The 12607-nt window shown below is 43.9% G+C and overlaps 1 protein-coding gene across 2 annotated transcripts in view; it reads right to left on the bottom strand.

The window, feature by feature from the left end:
• LOC144772264 (uncharacterized) overlaps window positions 1–12607 on the bottom strand; it is a 1157681-nt gene that overhangs the window by 450345 nt on the left and 694729 nt on the right. The window lies entirely within an intron of this gene.

Raw genomic sequence — 12607 nt, 5'->3', positions numbered from 1 at the left:
CTCATTGAAAAAGATGTCATTGAAGAAACACGAGGCAACGTTTGCAATAGTCCTGTTCTGCCTGTTTTTAAACGAACTGATCCCTCTCAGCCACCTGTGTACAGATTCGTGATTGATTTGAGAGAAGTGAATAAAATAGTTGTGCCACAATTCCCAGTTGTCCCCGACATTACCACATTATTAACTATGATTCCAGCTTCTGCCACTTGGTTTTCCGTGATTGACCTGAAGAATGCTTTCTTCAGCATTCCAATTGCTGAAGAAAGCAGGGATATTTTTTCCTTCAGTTTAGGAGGTCGCAGTTTCCGCTTTAAACGCGCTCCTCAGGGCTACTGTGAAAGTCCATCAATTTATAGTCAAGCTTTAAAGACACAGCTTGATACAATTGTTTTACCTGAAGGTGCTACTCTTATACAGTATGTGGATGATTTGCTCATTGCTGCAGATACTGAGGAAATATGTAAGAAAGCCACATTGTCATTGTTGCGTCATTTGTGCGATTTCCATCATGAAGTGTCACTTTCCAAATTACAATACTGCCGACAAGAAGTGACCTACTTAGGTCACCTCTCGAAGGAGGGAAGGAAACTGACCCCAGAAAGAATTCAGGCAATAGCGAAATTGAGTGTGCCAAAAACACAGAGAGAAGTACGTGCTTTCTTGGGCATTACATCGTACTGTAGACAGTGGATTCCGAATTTTTCGTTATTAGCCAAACCTTTGGTGGCATTAACGTGTGAAGATACACCCAATCCCATTCCTTGGTCTGACGAATGTCAGAAAAGTTTTTCTGAATTACGCACAGCATTATGTTCGGCCCCTGTGTTAGGTACCCCCAACTATAGTAAGCCTTTCACATTGTATGTCCACGAGAAGGAGGGCTGTGCATTGTCGGTTTTGACTCAGTCGTTTGGAGGAAAGCAGCGTCCATGTGTCTATTTTTTGTCGACTTTGGATCTGCTAGCTAGAGCGTTGCCCAGAGCCACAGCAGCAGCATCTGTTTCTATTCGACAGTCTGCTGGTCTAGTAATGAATAATACACTAGTCGTGATGGTCCCACATGCGGTAGACACGTTGTTAAATAGAACCAAGACACAGCACTTAACTAGTGCTCGATTCTCAGGTTACGAATTAACATTGTTAGCGAGTCATGTGCACATAAAAAGGTGCAATACTTTAAACCTAGCCACATTATTGCCTATTGTAGAGGAATCAGGCGTTTCAGAACAGCACGATTGTTTTCTTAGAACAGAGGAAGAGATGAAAGGGAGAATAGATCTGTCCGATACTCCTTTTGCTGAATGTGATGGTACATTGTGGGTGGATGGTTCATGCTTCAAGCTCACGAATGGTGACACGACTGCAGCATATGCTGTCACGACTTTGCATACAATTGTTGAAACTGCACGTATTCCACATAATTCAGCTCAAGCAGCAGAACTAATTGCACTTACAAGAGCATGTGTGTTGTCAAAAGGAATGAAAGTGACTGTCTATACCGACAGCCAGTATGCATTTGGAGTGGCCCATAGTTTTGGACGATTGTGGAGAGAACGTGGGTTCCTGACTTCGCATGGAGCTAAGATTCAGCATGGTCAGTTGGTGAATGAGCTTCTTGAGTCACTGACCTTGCCTCTACAAATGGCGATTGTGAAATGTAGTGCCCACAAGAAGGTGACTGATGATGTTGGTCGTGGGAATGCATTTGCCGATGAGATCGCGAAGGAAACGGCAAAGAATGTGATGAGCCGAATGTATGTTGCAGGCCCGACAAGATGGACTGGTGATGTTGGAATGTGTGAAGACACGATAGAGAGTGTGAAGTCCATCCAAGCTGAGGCCACAGAGAAAGAGTTGAGCACGTGGAGAGAAAGTACGGGCAGAATGGATACGAATGGTTGCTGGATTGAACTATCAGAGCATCAGAGATGGTTGTTACCCGATGCATATGTGCTTGCAGTGGTTACAATGGCGCATGGAATGGCTCATATCAGCGTAAAAGGGATTTGCGAGTTGTTGGCCCCAGTATGGAAAAATTCAGGAATTCCCAAATGTGCAGAAAATGTCGTCAAGAATTGCATGGTTTGTTTGAAACATAATCCCGGTAGGGGAACCCCAACTCCAGCTGGTCATTTCGCACCTCCTACGTATCCGTTCGAGGTTTTGCAGCTAGATTTCATTCACATGGAGAGGTGCAACAACTTACAATATGTACTCGTTGTTGTTTGTGCCTTCTCAAGATGGGTGGAGGCATACCCCCTAAAAGACAATACTGCCTTGTCCACAGCGAAAGCCCTTGTGAAAGAGTACTTCCCCAGATTCGGAATTCCTAGAATGGTCTGGTCTGACAATGGGAGTGAATTTGTGGCCCGTGTGATGAAGAGTGTATGTGAAGGGCTAGGCATTCGGCAGAAGTTCCACGCTGCAAATCACCCCCAATCAGTTGGATTAGTGGAATGCTACAACGGTACTTTAAAACTTAAATTGGCGAAAATCCAAGCGAGCACGGGTCTTAAATGGCCTGACGCTCTTCCCTTAGCACTCCTGTCCACCAGAATGACTGTGCATTCACGAGTGAAACTTAGCCCCTACGAAATTGTTTTTGGCCGCCCGGCCAACATATGGGGAGTGCCACGACCCACCAGATTTAGCGAAATTGAGCACCCTGTTTTGCTTGATTATCTGTATGAATTGACGGCTAAATTGCGTGTTTTGCATCAACAGGTTCACGACACCCTGCCTCCGGTCTCTGAGACTCCGGGTCACGACATTGACCCTGGATCCTGGGTATTGGTGAAAAACTTCCAGAGAACCAAGAACGACCAGCCCAGGTGGACCTGACCGCACCTTGTCCTTCTTTCCACGAGGTCAGCCGTTCGGGTGGAGGGGAAGGCCAACTGGGTCCACGGGATCCATTGTAAGAAAATCCCTTTTCCTCTGCCGTATGACCAGTGGGTCCAGAAGGGTGTCGCTGACCCAGAACCTGAAACCGTGCCACATGCCATACCTTTCAATGATGCACACATAGAAGGAACCAACTTTGGACGTGAAAGCAAGAACATTTTGCGCAAGGCTGTGCCACCATCCACGCGATCGAACACTACAGAGCCTGAACTCTTGTTCCAGGACCAAACAATACCTGGAAGACAACGGTATAATTTGAGACCGAGAAATACGAACTAATAAAAGCAATTCCTTATCAATTCAAGACATGGACTAATAAATCCTTTTTCCTTCCAAAACACCATTTTTTTTGTGCAGCTCTCCCACCTGAAGAAAACTTGCTTATTTTTGTTTTTTGAACCGCCATCCGGGTTCCGCTGCTAGGGCCGCGGTTGCCTGAAAGTCTTTGGGGTGCAGCTAACGACGTTAGGTCGGTAGTTCTGGTTGGTCTAAGGGAGTTGCCCTGGACTGACAGAAGCATCCCTTAGCAGAATCAACCTCCCACCGCGGGCAGCACTCTGGAGAGGATGGAGTTTTCCGAGGTGGAGAGACCTGCCAAACCAACAAACTTTAAACGCAAATTATGTAAAGTAATGACAAAGAAAAGTTTTTTAATACTGTGCATTTGTATGTTATTCAGTATGATGATATTTTTAATAAGTTACTTTTTATTCTCTTTTCGTGTAACATTTGCACCCACTACATCACCCATACCTCCTTCTACTGTCTCCCCACACTCCTTTCAAACCCTTCCTGAACACGAATCAGCTGGAAGGTTAGAGTTTATTAATAACTCCTTTGTTCAGCTTTTACACCAACACCAACTGGTAATGAACACAACTAACTGTTGGGTTTGTGGATTTATGCCTCACACTACGGACAAAGGCATCCCTTATCTAGTCCTGCCTCTCAGCCATAATGGTTCTGTGTGGGCATTCAGAACAATATTCATATATGCACAAGAAATCCAACCCCTACGTTCTGTAAAAGACAACCTCAAGACTAGCGCCCTAGTCAAAGGTATAGTTGACATGATTAAGGAAGTAATTTCTTATGAAGATACTCCAGATGATGAGATATTTGCATATGTAGGTTGGAACGTGACCGGATATGGAGCTACTTTAAGTGAGAAACAGCAAGCGAAGAGGTCTTCCCCGATCTGGATCGTACCCCATCAGGGCAACCTGTGTCTGCAAGGTATTGGCAGGAATCCCAGAGCTCAGTTAGGGAAAAGTGTCTGTACAGAAACATATGCTTTTGGGTCTCAGACTTCCCCTGCATTTCTAGCAGCCAAGGGTACCTATTTCATCTGCCATGATAGAGCCTATACATGGTTGCCCCCTGACTTTTCGGGCTCATGTTTTGTTTCATTCCTGTTGCCCCCCACCTACACAGCAGCGGCAGATTACCAAAGGACAAGGATAGTTAGAGGTGTCTTGAGTAAAGAAGACACTGCAAGTCAAGAATTTGGGGACTTTGCAAGAGGTTTTCTGCCGTTCTGGGGATCCATGGCTAACAGCAGGAACATAAGGCAATTGACAAGGGTAGTTGAGTCCACCGTGATTGAAACTGCTGGTGCCCTTAGTAACTTGACTGCTGAACTCCAGTCGGATCAACTTATGACCCTTCAGAACAGGGTCGCGTTAGATGTCATACTTGCAGACCGAGGTGGGGTATGTAGATTGATCCAATCAAGCTGCTGCGTTTTCATCCCAGATAACGCTCCAACTGTGTACCAAGCCATCTCCAAACTACATAAGATTTCCGAATCTATTCATGTGGATAAAGGAGATTGGTCATTTATGGGGTGGTTCTGGGAACTGATATCCGGCTGGGGATGGAAAATTCTGATGGTCATTGGGATGGTCTTAGCCATCCTTTTCCTGTTCTGTCTGTGCGTGCAGTGTGCTCCTGCACTATGTGGCCTCTGTGTCACATCATGTGTAAGGAAACCTGTATCAAGAGACGAGCTAAGTACTAGGATGATGTTACAGCAACATCTCAATGACTTTAAGAATATCGACCTGGACTCAGATTAGCATGAGATTAGGTTAAATTGCCTATGTAAGGGCAAAAGGAGGGTTTGTAGTACTGAAAATCTCGATCTCGTGTAACCATTCTGGACTCGAGTATAAAAACTTCATCGTACCATGACGAGTTTGGTATCAAAAGACCGAGAATGACGAGTACATTATGCACAAGCATTTTCATCGCATTCGAGTGATGGTTTCACCTCTAAATCCTCACTGGTACCTTGAACCCTTGGTTTCCATTTTGTATATGGCAGCCATTTTGTGTGTTGCCCTTTACATAGGCCTTAATCCAGCTGGGTTCGACCTCAAAAGGACACGCACGCCTTAGTCGACTTTCCTGTGACCTGTACAAGTTGGAGCCATTGCCCCAGGCCAAACCTGTTAGGTCAGTTTCCCTCCCAGTGGCCGAACAAGATAACATCGAGGCCCGACAAACCATAAAACCATTTCAGTGCGCACACACCTGCCGTATCTTGCTCACATCTGTCTCTGCTCTTTTGCTTCACTTGTTTTATGGCGGGGAGGTGCCTGTTTTTATCGGGGGTCCACCGATATCTGATGAAATTTTGGGCCCTACTGGGTGATTTGTTGCATGCAGCACGAAGTGAAATATGGACATGTCATCATGACTCTGCTTTTTCTTTGTATCAAAAATATGTCAATGATCTACCATAAAACCAAGAATGTTTGCCTGAAGCTTAAAAATCTGTATAAGAAGAGAAGCCCGATTTTGTAAGGGCGAGCAGTCTCCTGAGAATATACTTCCCGTGTGTTGTACTTCTAGGACACTTGTTACCTTGGTTGAAGCCAATAAAATCGATCTTTGACTTCACCTAGAAGACTCTGAGTTTCTGTGGTCTGAATCAGGAAGGACTCGAGGTCGCCGGGTGTACCCTGACACCACTGGGTTGCCGGTTCTGTGCCGGTTCCTAAAAACCCAGTACCTCAGTTCCACCCAATAAAGCAGAGTTAAACAAGCACGTTTTAAATGTGTGCAGCCAGGGTAAGATAAGTATCAGTAAACAGTAAAACAGCCTTAATGTAAGAAAAAGAGTTCCACAATTGTTGAGCCTGGTGCCACAGCACCTGCTGCACGATTTAAATCATGAACCTAGTGCCTTGGGGAAAACGGAACTTCTGAAAGCCTGTTTAGTTGTAAAATATGTGAATAATCTGTGTTTAGTGGTGTGCCTAGAGCTTTTGGTCATGGTGCCAATACACCTGCTGCACTATTGAAATCATAGCCCTAGTGCTGGTCACCACTGGGCCTCCAAGGACGGAGTCAGGCCGCGACTGCTGTCAGGGTGCCGAACGGCGATCTCAAGTGACATTAGATTATATAATCAAGATCCCATGCACTCAGAGCATTGAATCAAATGTTATGCGGAAACAGAGAGCACTCAGCAGTGCCGGCAGGCATCCGTTTACAGGCACATTCTCCAGAGTTTCACAGCCGAGTGGCCATCTTGGTCGCCAGCTTGGCCATGCCCCTGGATACAGCTTGTATTACAGTGATGTTTTACGCTATGTGTTTCATTGGTCTTGGGGATGCTCAGTGCCAGAGGTTATTTATTCTTGAGCGGACTTCCAAATCTTTGTCTTTAGTTTTGATGTCAGTCTGTTACTACATTTGGTTAGTTGGGTATCATGTGCCGCCACTTTGTCCTCACAGTCAGTTTTCTCTTGTTCTACCATATCAATTCTCTCTCCCGGTTTGTGCATGTGGACCATGTAAAGGAAAGAATGGTCACTCAATGAGTCATTTTTCCCTATCCATGATGGACGGCCAGTTTTCAGGTCCACTGGAAGAGCTTTGCTACCGGCTGTGTACAGGGCTGTATCTGTGTTTTCTTGTTTCATCACACCCATTTGCTTTAGATTTGCACTGATCTGGTTTACCCATGTTTGGTTTCAGAAGATCCACTGGCTTCAGCATCTGATTAGATGAGACTCTGCTATCTCCCATCTGCCAGCCCAGCACATTTCCGGCTATTCCTGCCGCGGCTAGACGGTCCACCAAGATTGTGTGGGAGACCGCATCGAACGCTGCGGACAGGTCTAAGAGTACCAATACTGCTTTCTTTCCCCGGTCCATTGCGGCTCTTAATGTTTCGGAGGTGAAGATTAGTGCTGACTCCGTTGAGTGCTGAGCCCTGAAACCCACTTGGTTAGGGTGCCAGATGTTTTTAGCCTCCAAGAATGCAGTATGCTGCTTATTAACGGATTTTTCTGTTAGTTTGCAGAAGATAGGAAGCAGGGAGATGGGTCGCAGATTTGTCAGAGTTGTAGGACCTGGTAATTGTTTTTTCTGCAGTGGCTTCACTAATGCAAGTTTCCATTCTTCAGGGACTGACCCTAGGTTGAGCGAAGAGTTGATGATGCTGTTTATGATGGGGTTGGCAATTTCCACCATTGGGTGGAGGACAAACAGAGGGCAGGGGTCAAAAGGCGACCCTGATTTGATCTTTAGGATTTCTGTCCGGGATTCCTCTAGACTAACCGATTGAAAGGAGGACATGGAGGCCATCATTGTGCCAGCTCTATTTTTTGATGGCTCCTCTTGAGGCAGAGGATGAGGGAAATCCTTAGTGAGCTTTTGAATGTTATCCTCAAAGAAGTCCGCTATTGTATTACATAGATTCTGAGAGGGGAGGAATTCCCTCTGCATGGTTTTAGGGTTAATAAAAGTGTTGACAATTTTAAAGATTTCTTTCTGTTTATTATTACTTTTTATTATAGCCTCCGTAAAGTGTTCTTTTTTAGCCGTTTTTATCAACCCATGATAGTGGCGGCGTGCGGCTTTATAGTTGATCTGATCTGATTCCACATAATTTAGGCACCACATCCGCTCTAATGCCCTAACCTTCCTTTGCTCTTCTTTTAGGGCTGAAGAGAACCAGCGGGCAGAAGGCCTCTGCTTCTTTCTGGCACCTGGCCTCGGTGCAGCGTAGCTGTTTTCTGAACTTAGAGCATTTATCCACTCCCTGAAAGACTGACTGTCCCTAATGGGATCTCCCGTAGGGGTTGGTCTGGATTCTGCTTCTGTGGTAAGAAACTCCGACTGTCCTATCATATTTTTCCAACATGGTTCCCCCTGGGGGAGTCCGGACTTCCTACCCAAGTTATTTATAGTTTTGTTAGCCATCACTGAGAGGTCAAAAGGAATAAAGCTGTGATCTGTCCATGTTAGTACTTGGGGTGTTTTAGCCTTGAGTGTCTCTAAGTTTGAGTAGATGCAATCAAGGATATGACCCGCCTTGTGTGTAGTGATAGTTGTAAGTTGAGTTAGGCCTAGGACATTCATCGTGTCCCTGAAACATATTGCAGCCTGGTCCGTGGGGGAGTCTAAATGAATATTGGCGTCTCCAAGGATTGTAAAATTGGCCGATTTAAGGGCTAGGTCACTAACAGCTTCTCCGATGCTTTCTGTAAACTCTGTATGTGTCCCAGGTGGACGGTATACTAGTGCTCCCGTAAAAGTAAAGGAGTCATGTACCTGTATTGCGAAGCCCATATTTTCAGCGCCTTTAAGGCCTGGGATCATAAAATTCAGGCAGTTGAGTGTATCCCGATAGACAATCGCGACCCCCCCCCCCTCTGGTCCAGTCTATCCTCTCTGGAAATGAGGTATCCAGGGGGGAGGGAGTTTGTGACGTCCAGGTTACTGTTTGGTGTCAGCCATGTCTCTGTCATGAAAAGGCAGTCCAGCTCCCTTTCTGTTATTAGGTCGAAGATGTGTAGGGCATGCTTGTCCATAGACCTCACGTTGATAAGCCCGCATCGTAGGCCTTTCATTTGCCTGAGTACCTGGGTGTTTTTGTTTGGCCCGAACCTGTTTTTGCATATCTTGCAGCTCCATGGTCCTACCCAGTTTGTCATATTTAGTGGCTGTGTGCAACTAATTGGGCCGGAATTAATCCCTAATAAGGATTCCCTTGTATATTGTATGATTTGACTAAGGGGTGTGGCCCCGGGCCCGGTCGAGGCGCGGACGGGCTTACCTTTGGCGCACCTTTGGTGCGCCACCGGTGCGCCCGCTGCGCGCGTCCGCTGCGCGTAGGGGAGGACATGTTCTTTTTGTCCTTGCCGTATGACCTGTGGCCCGTGCGCACCGGAAGTCTACTCACTTCCGGTGTGTGAAAGGTAGATGCCGTCCTCCCTCCACTACAATCCGGCCTAGTGTCGGTGGTGGAACGGGGAGGCGGCGAAAAGGTAGGTCAGTTTATTTAAAAAGTGACAAACGAAATTATAAAGGTGCAGTTATTCCGTTTAAGAACTGAGCCACTAATAGCTAGGACTTGAGGCTCTTAATTGCTATTGATGCGAAACACAAAACCCAAGAGTGCGGCAACAGTAGTTCAGCAGTTTGATCTTGCTTTCGCCTAGGCATATAATAACCCCTGTGGCCCACAGTCGGACCTCCTACCCTAGCCTCAGCGGTGAGGACACAGGCCCAACAATGAGCTGTTACTCTGCAGGCAAAGTAGGTACATATACTCATTAGCACTTGCAAGGTGCAAACAGATACGAATCCGCTGACTTCAGAATCTTGTTTTGCGATATGCAGCATGAATTGGGGCTCTCAATGACTTGGACAGAATAGGCACCAGTGATAACATAGGTCTCCCTCGTTGGCTTTTTGTAGCTGTGTTCCCATGCCTTTAATCTCCCACCTTCAATTGGTCAGCAAGGTGGTCACGCCAAGTACCCTCTCTGGCTTCAGTACGCGCCAGTCACATTGGGGCAGCAGTGGTCCAGGCCCACATGCCAGTCCAGGCAGCAGATTTACTGCTCTCCAGAATCAGCAGACGACACACTGTTTCGGTATGCTGTTGTTTGATTTTTTTTAGCATGTTAGCTGTAGGATGGAGGTGAATTTTAGACTCAGTTCGCAGGTGTTTAGTGCAGAGTGGCCACCGGTGGCAGCAGTTCTCTGGCACCACCCTCTGCACAAACATAACCCCTTGTGCTTTCGTTAAAGCTAAATAAATTGGCCAATACGTAATCCACAACATGACAAATCATTCAATGCAAAGCTGCTGAATACAGTCTGCTACTTATTATCTTTGCTGATGGATGACTGAGTTAAGATTTCCCTACTCAAAATACATTTTCCCTTCCAACATACACACCATATTACATTATGTGCATCAGCATACATACTGTTTTAATTATTTACATAAAAAGGACTTTTTAACATTTAGCATTAGTTTCAAAGGCCATTTTTCAGAAACAAAATCACCATGTAATATTTGCTGTAAAGCATAGCCTTCTTAATCAAATAAATACAATGAAACAAAAAGTAAGTATTTGTACATTATATTGGGCTTCCACAGAGTCACCTTCCACACAAAGTCCAGCTCTCCAGTGTGGCAGAGTTAGCAAGAACTCAATACTCGACCCTCATTTGACACGTACAAATCAATGTCAACTGACAGTAGACTGTATAAAGTCAGCATGGAGGTACATGGGGTGCATGATGCACACTTCCATATTTAGTTTTGCATTTTTCAAAGAAAAAGAGTTGAAATTGAATTGAAATTGAGTGCTTAGCAAGTGGTATACATTATCTACATCTTTCCATAGCATATTCTGCTTTTCTTAGAAGAAGTTTCATTTACTTCCTCATTCCCATGTGGGTTTGTTACAGTCCAATCTGTTAAACCTAGGAAGCACACACTGCTTCTCCTGGAGTTTATTAGAAACAAAAGAAATGCATTTATGTCCCCGAGAACATTCTTGTGCCAGAGTGTGCTCTACAGTCAGAGTACCATGAAAGTTAAAATTGCTGTTTAATAAGACAAAATGTATTAACATAAAATCATTTTAACAGTATTTCCCAATAAAGCTCAAAGACGACAAAGTGTCATCTGTGCACAAGAGAAAACTTTTCTAATCTATATTGTTGTTTACAGATGTGACAAGATTACTAACAGTTAAATACTTTTTTTATTTAAAAAATGCATTCAGAATCATTATTTCTTATTAAATATACTTAGTGGGACACCATGAGGATGGTCAGATGAGTCAATGGCAAGTGGATGCTGCTCGAAAGGTCATTCATTTATTTGTGCATTGTAGGTATTATAATAATGTTTCATTTTCAATACAAACTGACAGACTGTATAAAATGATTGTTAAAAGAAAGTCTAAGACTTGACAAGTTCTTGCCAAATGGTGACATCTGATCACCCTACACATCCTTATTCCTAAAAAAAAGAAAAATATACATAAAAGAGATAGATGTATCCTATCCTCAACACATTGTAGTCTTCTATTTACAATCATACAGAATTCCCAGATCTGAGCAATGAAATGACATCACACTATAATAGAAGACAAACACATAGCAGGTTATCATGTAATATGCTCTTATACTGACCCCATGGGGTTCTGGAGGCATTTCATGGTTTCCTATGACATATGGGTTTCATTAGCAAGTGGACTGCATCAAACCAGCAAGTGGACAGCCTCAAACCAGCCTGCAGAGCTTTACTATTGCATTTTGTTGATGTAATATTCCAATGATAAAAACTCATACCTGGCTGTTCTCATTTTAATGAATGAATCAGGAGAACAGCATTAACAATCTCACCCTTAACCAGACATCACTTACAGTTTTAAGTAAACATTCCCATTTGAAAAACAATACATTTTTTAACCCAACTGCCACAAAATAATCATGTAAAATAAAAAATACAAACTGGCTCACTTTTATGACATGACCCTACATTGCCATCCAAAGGATCTGGTGATATTTACAAACCACATCACCTTTAGCCTTGTGGTTTATGAAAGGATCAGAACACCATGATGGAAATGTAGGACCATACAACATGGTTACCTATTATTATCCTACAAAAATAACAAAGGTTATCCACTGAAATATACCTGGAACATAATGTTTACATAATTCAATAAGGCCTCCACTATCCCCATGTACATGAATGGAATAGAAAAAATGTGCCCCATGGTCAACAATGTCAAAGGTTACCAATACATTTAGTAACAAGATCAAAGAGCTATCTCTCCTTACAGCATGTAAAAGACACCTTCCACAGCGGAGGGTAGTTTCAACATATTGAGTTTTTCCAAAGCTAGAAAGCGCAATATTGAACCTCACCTGACATCGGAAAGGTCTAGACATAGTTTCTCCAAACACCTTATAACTCTGAATGCTGAAAAGTAAATGAAACCTCCCACATTTACTGTAGCCAAAATTATGTTCTTAGATGTATTGCTGACAGCAACTTATAATTTAATGAAAGACTGAAACACACCCTATCCGATGCTTCTGTAAGAGATTTCTGTGTGTAAACTTGCCGATGCATATATAGATGGAAAAAACAAGAAAGCTCTTCCCACACCCAATGTTATTTACACTTTGTGTGTTCACTAATTGACCACTAGGCATAATAAATCATGCAAGTTCTTCCCTCACTAACTACATCTGTGGGTTTGCAGGAGGTGTGCTATATTTTATGAATAACTGAAACATCCTACATATTTTATGTTGTTTTTCATGTGTGATTGCTGGTGGCATTTTAGGTATGTTGAGCTAGCAAAGCCATTCCACCTCCAATGCATTTGAATGGGTATTCTTCTGAATGCCTTCAAAGGTAGATGGTTAG

Source organism: Lissotriton helveticus, chromosome 8, assembly GCF_964261635.1.
Source record: "Lissotriton helveticus chromosome 8, aLisHel1.1, whole genome shotgun sequence".
Lineage (NCBI taxonomy): Eukaryota > Metazoa > Chordata > Amphibia > Caudata > Salamandridae > Lissotriton > Lissotriton helveticus.
The sequence above is the reverse complement of the archived record's forward strand: the minus strand, read 5'-3'. Positions and strand labels throughout refer to the sequence as shown.